General features: G+C 38.9%; 1 non-coding gene and 1 pseudogene across 1 annotated transcript; one reads left to right on the plus strand and one right to left on the minus strand.

The window, feature by feature from the left end:
* The first annotated feature begins 7,058 nt into the window (after positions 1 to 7,058).
* On the plus strand, positions 7,059 to 10,095 carry LOC101648908 (annotated as a pseudogene).
* A 4,386-nt stretch (positions 10,096 to 14,481) lies between these two features.
* On the minus strand, positions 14,482 to 14,600 carry LOC115869021. Its single transcript, XR_004045942.1, has one exon. It is a non-coding gene; the product is annotated as a small nucleolar RNA SNORA61 (small nucleolar RNA).
* Positions 14,601 to 15,434: the final 834 nt, after the last annotated feature.

A 15,434-nucleotide genomic window follows, 5' to 3' on the forward strand; every position in this document is an offset into this window, starting at 1 on the left:
AATGCTTGCCCTAATGAAGAGATCACTGAAGATATAGGGCAAGGTGTGGGAAGAAAGCAGATGGTGTCCAACTATCAAAAAGAATAGTGTCTAGGTAAAAAGGCTTGTCTTCAAACAAGCAGCCATGTAAGAGAAGTGCCAATGCATTCCATGTGGTAGAAGCACACAAATAAATAAAATACATTTATTTTAGTATAAATAATATAATCCAAAGGAAGGCATGGCATCCGAACTTAAATTGTGAACATCTGGTTTGCACAAGGCTATGGATGACAGTGGAAGCCCCAAATCCACTTGCAGATGTTCCTACATGGATGAAGTCTCCAGTGAATCCCCTCTGACTATAGTCCAGGGACGTGTATAGCCTTGCTATCAGAGAGCATTGTAAACTCGATTACGGCTGATGTAATTAGATTAAAATGTAATACCTTATCATTTGAGCTCCCTTTTGACCAATTTTAAATTTGTTCTAGTTTGGGTTGTTTGTTTGTTTGTTTGTTTGTTTGTTTTTTGAGAGAGTTCTGTTTCTCCTGTGCCTTTAATATCTTTTTGTTGTCTTATGACTCTAACCCAAACTTCCAAGACTATATTAAATAAAAGTGGTGATAAAGGAAGGGCAATCCTGTCTAGCTCCCATTTGAAGGGAGACTGTTTTCAATTTCTCTCCATTAAGTGAGATGCTGGCCATTGGTTTTGCATATATAACTTTTATTATGTTGAGGAATTTCCCTTATACTGCTATTTTGTTGAGTGCTTTTATCAGGGATGGGTGTTGAATTTTATCAAATACCTTTTCTGCATTGATTGATATAATCATATGATTCTTTTATTGTTTATGTGGTGAATTACAACGATTTTTAAAAATATTAAACCATTCTTGCATATTTGATATGAATCCCACTTGGTCATGATGGAGTTTTTTTAATACTTTGTTGAATCCTGTTGGCTAAGGTTATAGTTTTCAATTCTGGTGATGTCTTCGCCTGGCTTAGGTATCAAAGTTCTTGTTGCTTCATGAACTGTTTGGTAGAATATTGTCCATTTGTATATTGTGAAATAGCTTATGTAAAAATAGGTATTAAATCTTCTCTAAATGTTTGATGGAATTTCCCAGTAAAACCATCTGGTCTGAGATTTTTTGACATTGGGAGGTTTTTTTTTTTACCACTAGATCTATTTCTTCTTGTGTTAGAGCAGTGGTTCTCAACCTTCCTAGCTGACCCCGTCTGTGGGCGGACCCATCTGGACACGGAGAGAGGAGCAGTGTCTCCGTTCCTAAGACCATCGGAAATACGATCCTAGGGACCCTTGTGAAAGGGTTGTTCGACTCCCAAAGGGGTCGCGATCCCTAGGTTGAGAACCGCTGTTTATCATAGGCTAGTTGAAGTTTTCTACATCAGTCTGTGGTAATTTAGATAAATAATGTTTTCTAGAAATCTATTCATTTCTTCTAGATTTTTTAATTTGCTGCAATTTTTCCTAATTCTGTGTGATCTTTTTAATCTCATTTTGTTCTGTTGTAATGTCACCGATTTCATTTCTTATTCATAGAGTTTGCTTTTCCTCATTCTTTCCCCTTGTTAGGCTTATAATATTCTGATTCAATTATTTCTGCCTTTTATTGTTCCTTTTCTTCTCGTATCTGATGGTTTGTTTTGCTAGTCTTTTTCCAATTATTGTAGTTGATGTGTTAAGGTTTTTATTGGAATTCTGTCTTTTTGATGTGTGCAGCTATTGCTATAAGCTGCCATCTGAGAACGGCTTTTGCAGTGTCCCACAGATTTTAAGATGCTGTTCTTTCATTTGTTTCAAGTAATCTTTTGATTATGTTCTTTATTTCTTCAATTATTCAGTGGTTTTTAAGTAAAGTATTGTTCAATTTCCATGTATTTGATTTCGGGGGAAGTTGATTGGTCTATGTTGATTTATAATTTTATGGTATTGTGATCTGAAAAGATGGTCTGTGGAATCTCAATGATTTTTAATTTATTGTTTCTAGCTTTACGTCCTAAAATATGGTCTAATATGAAATAGGTGCACTGAGTGCTAGGGAAAAAAAGTGAAATGAGTTTTTGTTGGGTGAAGTGTTCTATAGATCAAGTTGATTGATTGTGTTAATTTTTTCTGTATCTTTGTTGATCTTTCTATTTGATGGATCTTTAGTCAAAAATGATATATTGAAGTCTCCTAGTATTATTGTATTATGATCTATTTGTTTCTTCATTTCTATAGAAATTTTATTAATGTATTTTGCTTAGTGTTTTCATTTCGTGCATACATATTAATTATGGTTATATTTTCTTGCTCAATTAAAGCTTTCATAATTATATAGTGACCTTCTTTGTCTCTCATTATGTCATTTACTTTGATGTCTATTTAGTCTAAGATTAATATTGCTACTCCAGCTTTCTTTTAACTGCCGTTAACTTAGTATATATTTTTCGATCCTTTGAATTTTAGTCTATGTCTTTTATTGGAAAACATTTAAAAGTCTGATAATACCAAATGTTGGAGAGGAGGGGCAGTAAATGTAATTCTCTCATATACACAGCTGACAGGTGTGTGAACTCTAAGTATGTCTTGGAAAATGGCTCAGTATATTCTGGTAAAAGTAAAGGTACATGTAATTAATTATCCTATAATACATAATATGTTAGTAGTTCTATCTTTCAGAAACACATGCATACATTCAACCAAATGAATATGTACATAGAAATAGAATATTTAGAGTTTTTAGCAGTCTTTGCAGGAGGAGTAGAAAGAAATGTCTCTACTTCATCTTGGTCTGTAACTGAACACCTGAATCATTTCTTTAAATACATTTTTATCTTGAAATCATTTTAGATTTTCAGAGATCTCTTAATGCTAAGAACATGACCTGATCCTTGGGCAACCCTGTGGGAGAGCAGAAAGGAAATCTGTACTTTTAAAAAAATAATTAAATCATTTTATTGGGGGCTTATACAACTCTTATCACAATCCATATATACATCCATTGTGTCAAGCACTTTTGTACATTTGTTTCCCTCATCATTCTCAAAACATTTGCTTCCTACTTGAGCCCTTGGTATCAGCTCCTCCTTTTCCCCCTCCCTCCCCATTCCCCCTCCCCCATGAATCCTTGATAATGTGTAAATTATTATTATTTTGTCATATCTTACACCATCTGGCATCTCCCTTCACTCACTTCTCCACTGTCTGTCCCCAGGGAGGAGGTTATATGTAGATCTTTGTAATCTCTTCCCCCTTTCTCCCCACTCTCTCTCCACCCTCCCGGTATCACCACTTTTGAACAGAGACCTCTCAATTGGTAATGAATTGAAGCAGGTGTATCATTTTTCTTATAGACCACTGAATTAAACTGAAAATGCTTTATTTGGTATTTTTGCATCTGTAATAATTAGTGACATTGGTTTTGTTTTTCGTGCAGATTTTGGTGTCAGAACTCTGCATATTTTGAAAAATGCATTAAAATTAAAATTCCATAAAAATGACAACATGAACATGGGTGGCAACTCAAATCTTATCTGCTGCTGTTGCTAGATAGTTGGGAACAAGTAAATTACTACACTTCATGTGTGTTTTAGTAGGGAAAACTTGGATGGAGCTTTCTTCTTGATGGGTTGGCCAAGCCTTAAAAACCACAGTTAAGAAGCCCAAAATAGGGTGGGTGGAAAACTCATACAACCATGACATATAACTCAGTTGGGGATGAAACCTGACATTGGATTCCCTCAGGTGGGTTTCATTGGGTTTCCCAGGAGTCGAACGGAGCTGAAGGGGTGGACTATGTCTTCTCCATGCTCAAGCTTGGGAAACTGTGAGAAGAACTGGGAGTAGGAGGATTTCCTGGGTACTGGTAGCCTGCCTGCAGTTATAGGGAGCTCATGAGGAGCGAAACCACTTTTCTTCTACCATGTTGGGTATGACTATTAATAACTGCACCTCAGAACCACGTAGAAATAACACATCTAAGGGGATCCTAAAAAATAGAAAAAGATCAGTTCAGCACAAGGATGATGTGTGTTCAACAAAATTTGCTCAAGATAACCACTCGCATCATCATATATATGAATGTTTCCCAAAGTGGGTGATACCACCCCCTGGGGAGCACTGGAACAATCCATGGGGTGCTGCCTAAGCAGATACCTACACTTTAATCTGGAGTATGGGCTACATTATAAAAGTTTTTAATTAATATTGGGAAACTGAGTAATTTTTTTTTCGAAAAGGAGGTGGTAGGCCAAATAAGTTTGGAAACCTATGATAAACTGAAAAAACAGAAAAGGTTCTTCTGGATGGAGCTTCCATAGTATGCATTTTTCTGCTAGGTGAGCATCAAGCAACTCACTCAGAGTTAGTGCACCCACTGGTGTCCCCTGGGAAGGTTCTCTCTGGTCACAGTGAATTTTTTCGTAAAAGCAGTTTAACTCAAACCTCTTTTTCTGGTGATGGTCGATTTAAGATAACAGTGTGCAGCTGTGAAATTTTGTTTCCTGTTCAGGAAAAATGGCACAGAAATTGTTATGATGTTGAACACAGCTCACAAGGAAAAACTCAAGTGTATGAGTGGTTTTCTCATTTCAAAAATGGTAAAATGTTGATTGATGACAAACCTCATTCTGTTATCCGTCAACTTCACACGACAGATGAAAATGTCAACTTGTAGTGCATTTGGATTTGAATCCATCAGGTCAGACTGTTAATCAAGCTTTCTATCTAGAGGTTCTGAAAAGATTGCTTAAGAGTGTGTGACCAAAAAGGCCTGATTTTTGGCAGACGGGGGTGGGGGGTGGGTGGGGGTGGGGACCTGGGGGAGGGAACTGGTTTTGCCACCATGACAATGCATCTACTCACATAGCCATCTCAGTGCACCAGTTTTTGGCAAAAATCAGCACTCCTCTCTTGCTTCATACACCTTACTCACCTGACCTCACTTCGTGTGACTTCTTTTTGTTTCCACGAATGAAGAGAAGCATGAAAGGACAGAAATTTGATGACATAAAAGAGGTGAAGAAAAAAAAAGGAGGTCCTGTCAGCCATTCAAACAGATGAGTTTGAAAAATGTTTCCATTCCAAAAAGGGAATCGCAGATTTGACAAATATATTAAGTGTAATGGAGAGTGCTTTGAAGGTGATAAGGTTGTTTTGTAAAAAAAAAAAAAAAAAAAATTAAATTCATAGTTTTGATAAAATAAAAATTCTGGGGTTTGGGGGGTACCCCCTCATATGTGAACACTTAGGAAGATTCACATGTTGTTCAATATATTTTCAGAGTTATGAAATATTTTCCAACTGCAATTCAGTGTCTAAATAGAAGAAAAAGGTGCTTATCATTGGGACACAATTGGTTGCCTACAAACTTTAGTGGAAGAAATACTTCAAAGTATAGAGTGAAAATCAAAGATGTGGGGCAAACCAAAAAGGGAACATAACAGATCAGCAACTGGAGCAAAGCAAAACCACAAAGCCCCTGAGGAGCCCCCAAAATAGACTACAGGCTAGGAGGGGCAGTTCCCGGAATCCCCACCCCTACCCGGCCCCCAGGACTGTAGGGGAGAAAGTCATAAAGGTTAGCAGAAAGTCCTGCAATTATGTACACTATTTTGGGGGGGCGGTGTTGCTAGCTTCCCCCCCCCCTTTTTATTCAATGTTTTGCTTTGTTTCATTATTGTTGTTTTGTCTACCTACCTAAGATAGGCATGGGAAGCAAGCCTGACAGTTCCAGAAGGACTTGGGAGGAGGAGGAGGCCCGGGAAGGGAACAGTGAGCAAACTGCCATACACAGGGGGACAACTAGGGGCTTAAAATCAACAATGATCAGGACGTAGAGGTCCTGGGGGTGTTAGATCAACAGCAATCTCGTTGAGAATAATTACTAAGGGGCAGAAGAAGGGCAAGCATGATGGTGGGGCAGGAGGAAGGTAAGAGGAAACAGGAAAGGTCTAGGAAGCAAAGCTATGGATAGAGTTATAAACATGGGTGTGTAGATATGTAAATATATTAATTCATCAAAATAGAGGTATATTCAAAAAATAGACATATATTTATATGTCAATACATTGAGGAAGTGGACAGACTTTGGGCCTCTGCTTAAGCCCTCCCTCAACACAAGAACACTTTGCTCTAATAATCTGGCTTTCTATGATGCTCACCCTCACAACACAATTGCTAAAGACAAAATGGGTGCATAAACAAATGTGGTGAAGAAAGCTAATGGTGCCTGGCTAGCAAAAGATATAGCATCTGGGGTCTTAAAGGCTTGACATTAAATAAGCGACCATCTAGTAGAGAAGCAACAAGCCCACATGGAAGAAGCACACCAGCCTGTGTGATCCTGAAGTGTCGATGGGATCCAGTACCAGGCAGCAGAAGACCTAAAACAACAATAAAAAGAATATTGTTGAGAACAAGGGGGGTTAGAGCAGAGACCCCAAACCCATCTGTAAACAATAGGACATCCCCTCACAGAAGGGTCACAAGGAAGGGATGAGTTAACCAGGGCTTAGTACAGCATCAGTGAAACACACAATATTCCTCTGGTTCTTTGAGCCTTCTTCACCCCTCACCCCCACTATCATGACCCCAGTCCTGCCTTTAAGTTCTGGCTAGACTGGAGCATGTATACTGGTACAGATAAGAGCTCACAACACAGAATCCAGGTCAGATAAACCCCTCAGGAACAGAAATGGAAGTAGCGATACCAGGAGGCTAGTGAGAAGGTAGGGCGAGGAAGGAGGAACCAATAGCAATGATTGATGCATAACCCCATCCCCATCCCCCGCAGGTGGATCAAAAACAGAAATATGGGTGAAGGGAGACAGCGGTCGGTGTAAGATATGAAAATAATAATAATTTATAATTTATCAAGGGGTCACAAGGGTGAGAGGGAGGAGGCAGGGGGAAAAGAGGAGCTGATACCAAGGGCTCAAATAGAAAGTAAATGTTTAGAAAATGCTGATGGTAACATATGTGATACAACTGATGTATGGATTGTTATAAGAGCTGTAAGAGCCCTCAATAAAATGATCTTTAAAAAAAGAAAATAAAACACAAAGATGGACATTTTGGAGAACCTGGATAGTCTGTATGTAAGGGTAAGTTAAAAAGTATTGCAACTAGAGTTCCAGTTTATACATACACAGATTTCTTCCAAACAAAATATGCCCAAGCAATCTGTGGGCAGCTGCAGACAAGTTCTCTCAGTAATGCACTGGTTTCATCAAAATATTTTCAAAAAGTTCAGTCAAAGGGAACGTGCAAGTCTGCGAGGTGAGCTCAGGTGGTTATGGTGATTGGCTTGGTGGGGGACACGGGCTGACTCCAACGGTGTAATCTTGTTTCATTTTTATCAACGGATATAATATGATCATGCTTCATCTTAAGAAGTTTTAAGAAACTTGAGATAAAGGCCAGGAAAGTTATACCAAGGAATTTTTCCCCCCATCAAGACAATGTACCTCTTTACTCTTTGCAGGTAGCAAGGGTTGTCCTATGAGAATGTCATTGGGAAACCTTACCCTCTGGGGGAAAACCAGCCCCTCACACGATGACGGGTCCAGTAGGTGCAATTGTACAGCTATAATATATAAAGATTATAGTCAAGTCACAGAGAATAAGGTATGGGACGTGGGAGGAGGAGAGGGCAGGAGAGAGAGGGAGAGGGAGTGGAGAAGGAGGACCGGAGGAGAAAGGACAGGGCCAGAAAGAAGTGCGTCTTTATTGTTTTGGGGCTTTTATAGGTAACCATTAATCATGCATATTCAGGAGTTACATATGTCACAAGGTAGGTGGGAATCACAGTAAAGTTCCTGAGCTCACGGGTGAGGAAACCTAATACCTGCAATGGGGCAGGCGTGAGGGGGGATGGGTGTTGCAGTGGGAGGAGATAACCAGGGAATGTCTGCCTCTACAGGGAGACAGAATCAAACATGTACTCACTTTAAGGCAATGGAGCTGTTAGGGGAGAATTTGTGGGAATAACCTTTAAAGCAGGATAATGTGCTTGGACTTTATCTCTTAACTTAGCTTTCCAGATTCCCTGTCATAAGTTAGGGAATATAGTCCTGGTCATATTTCCCTCAGTCTTAGTTTCCCACACTTACCCAATCATCCTACTACTATGACCTTGCCCCTTCAGATTTTTTATTCCACAAAACTCAAACAATATTTCAAGGGAACATGTTCTGAGTCCCTCAAGGATGCTAAAACTGCCGTGTAGGTGTGGCATAAATCAAGGGACTACGAAGGCTTCAGAGAAGGGTCAGAGAGAGGGGGCAGCACCTTCTAGAGATAGACCTAACAGAGGATATGCCAAGAAACAGTAGCTTCAAAGGTGATGAATGATCTCCTTTTGGAATTTGTTGTGATTGTTACAGGGATGGATTTGCTTGAATCCAGTTGCATGTTCAAGAAGTGACCTGAGGGTTCTGCATGTTGATTTCCGAAGCAAATATGGAAGAAACTGGGTCAGTTTTGGTTTTTCAGGACTGCTGTCCTGGATAAAGGAATGCCAGGAATCCAGTGATGTAGTATTAAATTAAAAAATAGTGCTGGGGGGTGAAGGGCCAGCTCCCACCCACTGATACTACTATTGCTACTACTCAGATTCAGTAATACTACTTCTGAGTTCAGTAATGCACAATTGTACGGTTGAGATATATAAGCATTATATTAAAGTCATCGAGAGCATGAGAGATAATACAATAATACAGTCAGACATGTTACATAGTACCATTGCTCACCTCAGCCCAGCTTGGTGGTCCACGTGGAGAGAGGGGGAAGGGAAGGAGGGTAAGGGAACAAGGGAGAGGGGAGTGACCAGGGAGTGAGCAGCAAGGAGCTCAGAGTCAGAGAGAGATCTATATTGCTGACTCACACCTATATACCTTTTGGGGGAAAGCCAGCCCACTAATTACAGGTAGAGACATACGTCACAGGAAGGGGGCTGCACTATAGGTTACACAGCAATGAGAGGGTGGTCTAGGGGGTGGTCTCTGGGTCTCCATAGGAACATTATCAGTAGGATGCGAATTCCTCCAACAGGAGCCTGTCCATTGTCCCCAGAGGCAGGGAGCAGGCCCACCCCTGTGGAGGGATGAGACAGCAGTCTGGCAACTGATTGCCCTCAGTGGGGGAATGCCTGCGCATCTGACCTCCTCCACACACTGTGACCCTGTGAATGAAAGCTAGGCATGGCAAGAGCAGATTCTTAACAATGAAGAAGCTGTTGTTCTTAGCAGAAAAGACAAAGACGTGCAAGTGTTTTGTTATGCTAGTCAGGATTTACATAAAGATGTGGAAGAATCTGGTGCACTGTAAAAAAAAAAACAACGGCCATGCTGCAGTGACGCCTGTGAATTACACAGAAGCTGCAGATTCTGTTTATCTACCTTCAGAAGATGAGTCACTAAGCGCTGTGATCTGTGAAACACCTGCAGAACAAACTACGAGCAGTAGTCTGGAAAGTGCCGCAGAAGTAAATGAGGTTGAAGCCGTAGAGGAGAAAGAAAACCACTGTACAGGAAACTTCAGGAAAGGCAACAAGTGAAAATGTGCCTACAGCAGAAAACACTACAGAACAATCAGGGAAAATATGATTGTTTCCTTGCAAATTGTTAAAGAAGGCAGGAGATTTAATACTGATTTGATATGAAAGCCGCTGTATTCTCAAGGTTTGTTCCTTGATCTTTTCATCAAATCAAATATTAAACACTCTACAGTCTTCAAAAACATCAACCGAGATTCCCGCATTTCCAGAAGAAACAGTGGAGCAGGTTCCTTGTGCCAGAGCAGATGTCTTTAATAGTAAACAACTTACTATGGTAGAAAAGCAAATGCTAATAAAATGTCTTATATTTTGTATGGAGTATTAGGAACATCCTGATGAATATAAAGCTTATGAAATTACGTTTTCTGAATATTTAAAAACTCGAAAATTAACCCTTAACCTCCAATATTTTGTAACACATTCAATTGTAAGTGATATCCGAGACAGCCAAGACCGCCATAGGTGGTCTCAAAACTACCAACAACATTCCATATTGTTTTGGGAGGCATGGCAAAGCTCCATTTGTATTTCCTTTATACAGCTAAGGAGACGATACCAGTATTTCTGCACAAGGGACCAGTCCCTGGAGAAGGACATCATGCTTGGTGAAGCGGAGGGGCGGCACAAAAGAGGAGGGGCCTGGACAGACGAACTGGATTCACTCGGTGACTGGGACAGTAATAGGCTTGGATCTAGGAACAAGCGTGCGTATGAGTATGTTGACCTGGAAGTGCTTTGTTCTGTTGTACATAGGCTATGAACTGGAACTGACTTGATGTCACCTTACAATAACAATCTTGATTATGATTACTGCAGCTGCTGTTACAGAATACCACCAATGTACATAGAGCAGAATGACGACAGAGTCAGAATTAGGGCCCCAATGCAGGGATTGGCAAATTTTTCCATAAAGATTCAATTAGTAATAAGTTTTAGGCTTCATAGGTTGTAAGGTCTCTGCCTAAACTAATCAACTCTGCAATTATAGGACAAAAACAGTCATAAACGATATATAGAAGAATGAATACTTGTGGTCTAATAAAACTTTATTTATAAAAACAAATAGTAAGGTTTAGGCCATCAAAAGATTGGACAATCTTTTCCAAATAATAAAATTTAAAAGATCTACTTTCAAAAAATAAAAAACAATAGCTTCAAATTTGTATATTTTCATTTTATAGAAGTTTCTATGATTTTATAGCAACACTTTTAAACTTAATATCTCATATACATAAGTATCATATACATACATACAACTATACAAACAGTTTAAAAAGGAAAGGAAAAGAAAGAAAATTGATTAGGGACATAGAAGCCCAAAAACTGACAGGTCAGTGAGTTTCCCATTTTATTTTTGTCTCATATATCCTGGAATAGGTGCCAGGCAAACTAGTAAACTAGAAATGCCAAGGGGAACAGAAATTAAAACCCCAAAGAAACCTGCTGGGTGTCTTTCTTTCGTTATCACTTGCATCCACAGTATAATGGCAACTAGAAGAGGTGAGAGTGATTATTATTGTCACGTTCCTGATCTTAGGGACAAAGTATTCAGTCTTTAAGTGTGAAGCTAACTGTGGGCTTTTCATAGATGCTCTTTATCAGCATGAAGTAAATTCCCGTCTGCCCTAGTTTGTTGAGCTTTATGGTTGCTCTTGTTTTTTTCATAGATTGGTGTTAGATTTGTCAAGTGTATTTTCAGCAATGGTTGAGATGATCATGTGGTTTTTAAAAAAAATTCTTATTCTATTAATAAAGTGTATTATATTAATTAATTTTTGGTTGTTAATCCTGACTTGCATTCCCGGGATAAATACCATTTGATCATGATGGATAGTTCTTTTCATGTGTTGCTGGATTTGGTCTGTTAATTTCTTTTTAAGAATTTTTAGATATATATTCATGGGATATTACTCTGTTATCTTTTCTTGTGGTTATTTTGTCCGACACTGGTATCAGAGCAAAAGGGGCAAAAAAGCTTCCCTTATTCTTCTGTTTGTAGAAAGAGTTTGTGAAAGAATGATCTTTCACCTTTAAATGTTTGACAGAACTCACCAATGAAGTCATTTGGTCCTGGGTGTGTCCGGACATGCGAGCGATCTTTCAATAACTAATTCAATCTCCTTACTTGTTGTATGTCGGGTTTTTGGGGCAACAGCTTTATTGATACATAATATCTATACCACACAATTCACCCACTAACGTGTACAAGTGAAAGTTCTTCAGCATAGCCACAGAGTTTTTCAATTACCACCAAAATTAATTTTAGAACAGCTTCCTCAGCCCCCTTAAAGTTCTGTACCCTCCTTCTATCCTCTTTTTCCAGTCACTGGCAACCTCTCATCTACTTTCTGTATCTATAGACTTGCCTAGTCTAGACAGTCAAATCAATGAGATCATAAAGAAGATATAAATGTGGTCCTTTTCTTTTTTCTTAAGCCAGTTAAGGTAATTTGTGTCTAAGACACCTAATTTGTTTATTTTTTTGACACAAAGTTGTTCATAATATTCACTTGCAACCCTTTACATTTTTGTAGCTATAGTGGGATGTCCTCCTTTTCCTTCTAGATTTCGATCACTGTGTCTTCTATCTTTTCTTCTTGGTCAATCTAAGTAAACAGCTATCAATTGGGCTGATATTTTCAAAGAACTAACTTTTATTTCATTGATTTATTTTTAAAAATTTTCATTGATTTATTCTATTGTTTTCTTGTTTAGTTTCAAAATTTGGGTGACTTAAAAAAATACACACCAATATCATACACACGAATACCTCACTGCCATCAGGCTGATTCTGACTCATGGTGACTCTATTGGATAGAACAGAACTGTCCCGTGGGTTTTCAAGACTATAAATCTTTACAGGAGTAGGAAACCTCATCTTGGTGGTTTCCAAGTACCACAAGAGGTAACACTTCACAGAAAAGTGTACTGGGATAGAGATGCTGTTCAACAGTGGGACTACCTTAAAAGATTAAAAGAATAGTGCCTGGAGCTCATTGCTCCTACCAAATGGACTGGAAAAGCCTCATAAATCATGGGTGATCATGTTTTGCCTCAGTAATGGGACAAATTTAGAACCAGATTGCACATACTCTACTCCCTCCTAACAAAACGTAAAAGCAATTTCCCCAGGAAATGTTTATTACCACCTGTTTAGAAATCTTGTAATAAAATGAAACTATTTTTCCTGAGGAAAAAAATCAAAGCAAGATGTGAAAGGTTCAAACTGTTTCCAAATAACTGCATTTCAGAACACGCTCAAGAATATTCATAGGAATAATAATTTAAAAAACCCAAAACCCAACAAGGTAAAATTCACATTATCTTATATTAACTAAAAAATTACTAAGTGTGCAAAGAAACACAGGAAATTAGGACTCAAAATGATATGGAAAATCAAACCCAACAAGAAATGATACAGATAATAGAATGGGTCAGCCAGGACATGAGAACAGTTACTAAACTATGTTGCATATGTTCATGAAAGGAGAGGAAAGCATAAACCTGTTAAAGAGAAATAAGGAAAATGTTAAGAAGGTCCAAATCAAACATCTAGACTCCAGATTCTAGAGCTAAGAAAATAGTATGCCTGTGATGAAAAAGACGCTGGATAGGATGAAAATAAAATTAAATACTGCAAAAATAGAAGGAGTTCTGGTAGTGCAGTACATTAAGCATTCGGTCTCCCACAGCACTCTATTTTTATTGCTCTGTCTTCCACAGCACACTCTACTTTTCAGCTGAGTTCGGTAATTCATTGCATTGGCCCCACAGAACTCAGACAACATCCATGTTACGGGGGACAGTTCACAGGATACAATTCAGGTGAGAAATGTTCAGGATACAGTTGCTCCATCAAGGCAGTCTTTGCTGTGTCTGAAGGCAGGCCTCTTTCTGGCTCTCATCCTATTGACCTGCCTTATTTTGGCAATGTTCAAAAGCTCTTTTAGGATTACTGATGAATGCCCAAAAGGCATTCTACTTTGCTTTAAGGTTAAACCCGAAGTCACAAACTCCATGAGTCAGCAAAACCCAGCCTCTCCCAGTAATTGCCCAGAGACACCCCACTCCACAAGGAAGTCTCTTGCCCCAGAGCATTGAGTTTACTTGCTCTGTGGGCTGGGAAGTCTACCACTATGTCTCGTGCTCTACCTTCCAGTTTTGCCACTGCTGCTGATCCTTCACCATTCTTCTGTTTTCACAGCTGTCTCCTGGATCAAGAAAGTTCAAAGCACACAGTTCTTGGGGTCCAATGGATGTACTCCCTTCCTGGCTCTTCTCTTTTGCTGGTATTGGTAATTCCCCATTTACTGCTTCTGGGATGGCTCGTTTTATACTCAGTAGGATGGCACTCACAATGAATGCTGTGAACAATCATAGCTGAATCTTAATCCAAGCAGTATCTTCTCCTACTTTTCTTACTCAGGCCCATAAAGAAAAAGAAGGTTGTTTGCTGGAAGTAACAAAGTCTATAGCTAGAAGAGCCAGATAGGTAATTCATCACATTATAGTTGAGCTGCTAATATCAAGTTCAATACCTCAAACCCACCAGACACTTTGGGAGAACAATGAGGCGATCTGCTCCCATAAAGATAGACAGTCTTAAAAACTCTATGGGGCAGTTCTACGCTGTCCTCTAAAGTCACTATGAGTTGGAACCCACTTGATAGCAGGCAGGACATGGTGATGGTGGTGAGGAAGTAAAGTTTAGTGCAATTGAAGGCATTGCAGTAAAAACCAATTCAGCATGAAATCTAAAGATAAGAAAAACTGGAGTAATGGTAGGTGGAAAATACAGATGATCGCTGAGCTGTGGAAGTACTTCAAGCATCCTAACATATACATAATTAGAGTCCTCTAACACTATTGGTAGGTCCGAGAGAGATGGGATAAAATACAATAGTTGAAGGAGTTAAAAGTAAAAAATTAAAAAATTTTATAAACTAGCTTGCGTGTCACAAAAGTATTTGTCAGTTTCAATATTACTTTTCTTCCTTTTACAACCACTCAGACCAGTGTTTGGGTCTAATGGGTAAGGAATCCGGAGGGTTCTTAAGGCTGTGAGTCTTCTTTTTGTTCATTTAAATTTTATTCATCATTATTATTTCCCTTTTTATTTGTGGAATATAACACATACAAAGAAAAAAATACTACTATATGTAGTTGTATTGCCCATCACATCAAAACAGTGTCAGTATCCTAGTAAGCCCTCATGTATGTGGTTCTCCCTCCTTCTTTTTATCTTTGCCTACCTACCCTCTCTCGTTCTCCTCTGTTCCTCTCCTTCCCCCTTCCCCATAGCCTTGTCATCGTCTTCAAAGGCTTTTCCTGTGGGGTGTAAACTGTTTATTCTTTATAATGATGTAAGGATGTTTATCGTTATGGGATTGACTAATTGTTTCTGTCTTTTTTAAAAGAATTTTCTTAATTCTTATACTCATCATTATTAGTTCCCCATTCCCCCTAACCTCCCCACCTGGGCCACACCCCTAAAGAAACATTAATCTAGCTACTGTCTCTATAGATTCCCATCTTGGATTCCATATACAGACAAAAACTTAAAAACAAACAAACAGAAGCTAACAAGAATAACAAAGCAAAACAAATTAAAACCTCAATTGAAAAGAAAGCAGAAAATATTAAAAACTAGAACAAGTTTAAATGGATCATAAAGGAAGATCAAATGATAGGGTGCTACATTTTAACCTAACTGCATCTGCAAACATCTGAGACCATAAATCTGTAAGAGCGCACACAGCTTCATCTTTCCCTCCAGGAAGCAGGTGAATGCCAACTTTAGCAGTGTAATGCTTAACACATTGTGCCACCAGGGTGCCTCCTATGCACGCATAGGCATTTAGTCCTCACAGCAACTCTGTTCACT

This window comes from Echinops telfairi, unplaced genomic scaffold (genome assembly GCF_000313985.2).
Source record: "Echinops telfairi isolate 266 unplaced genomic scaffold, ASM31398v2 ScPeMD7_19;HRSCAF=73, whole genome shotgun sequence".
In the NCBI taxonomy this organism is placed as follows: Eukaryota; Metazoa; Chordata; class Mammalia; order Afrosoricida; family Tenrecidae; genus Echinops; species Echinops telfairi.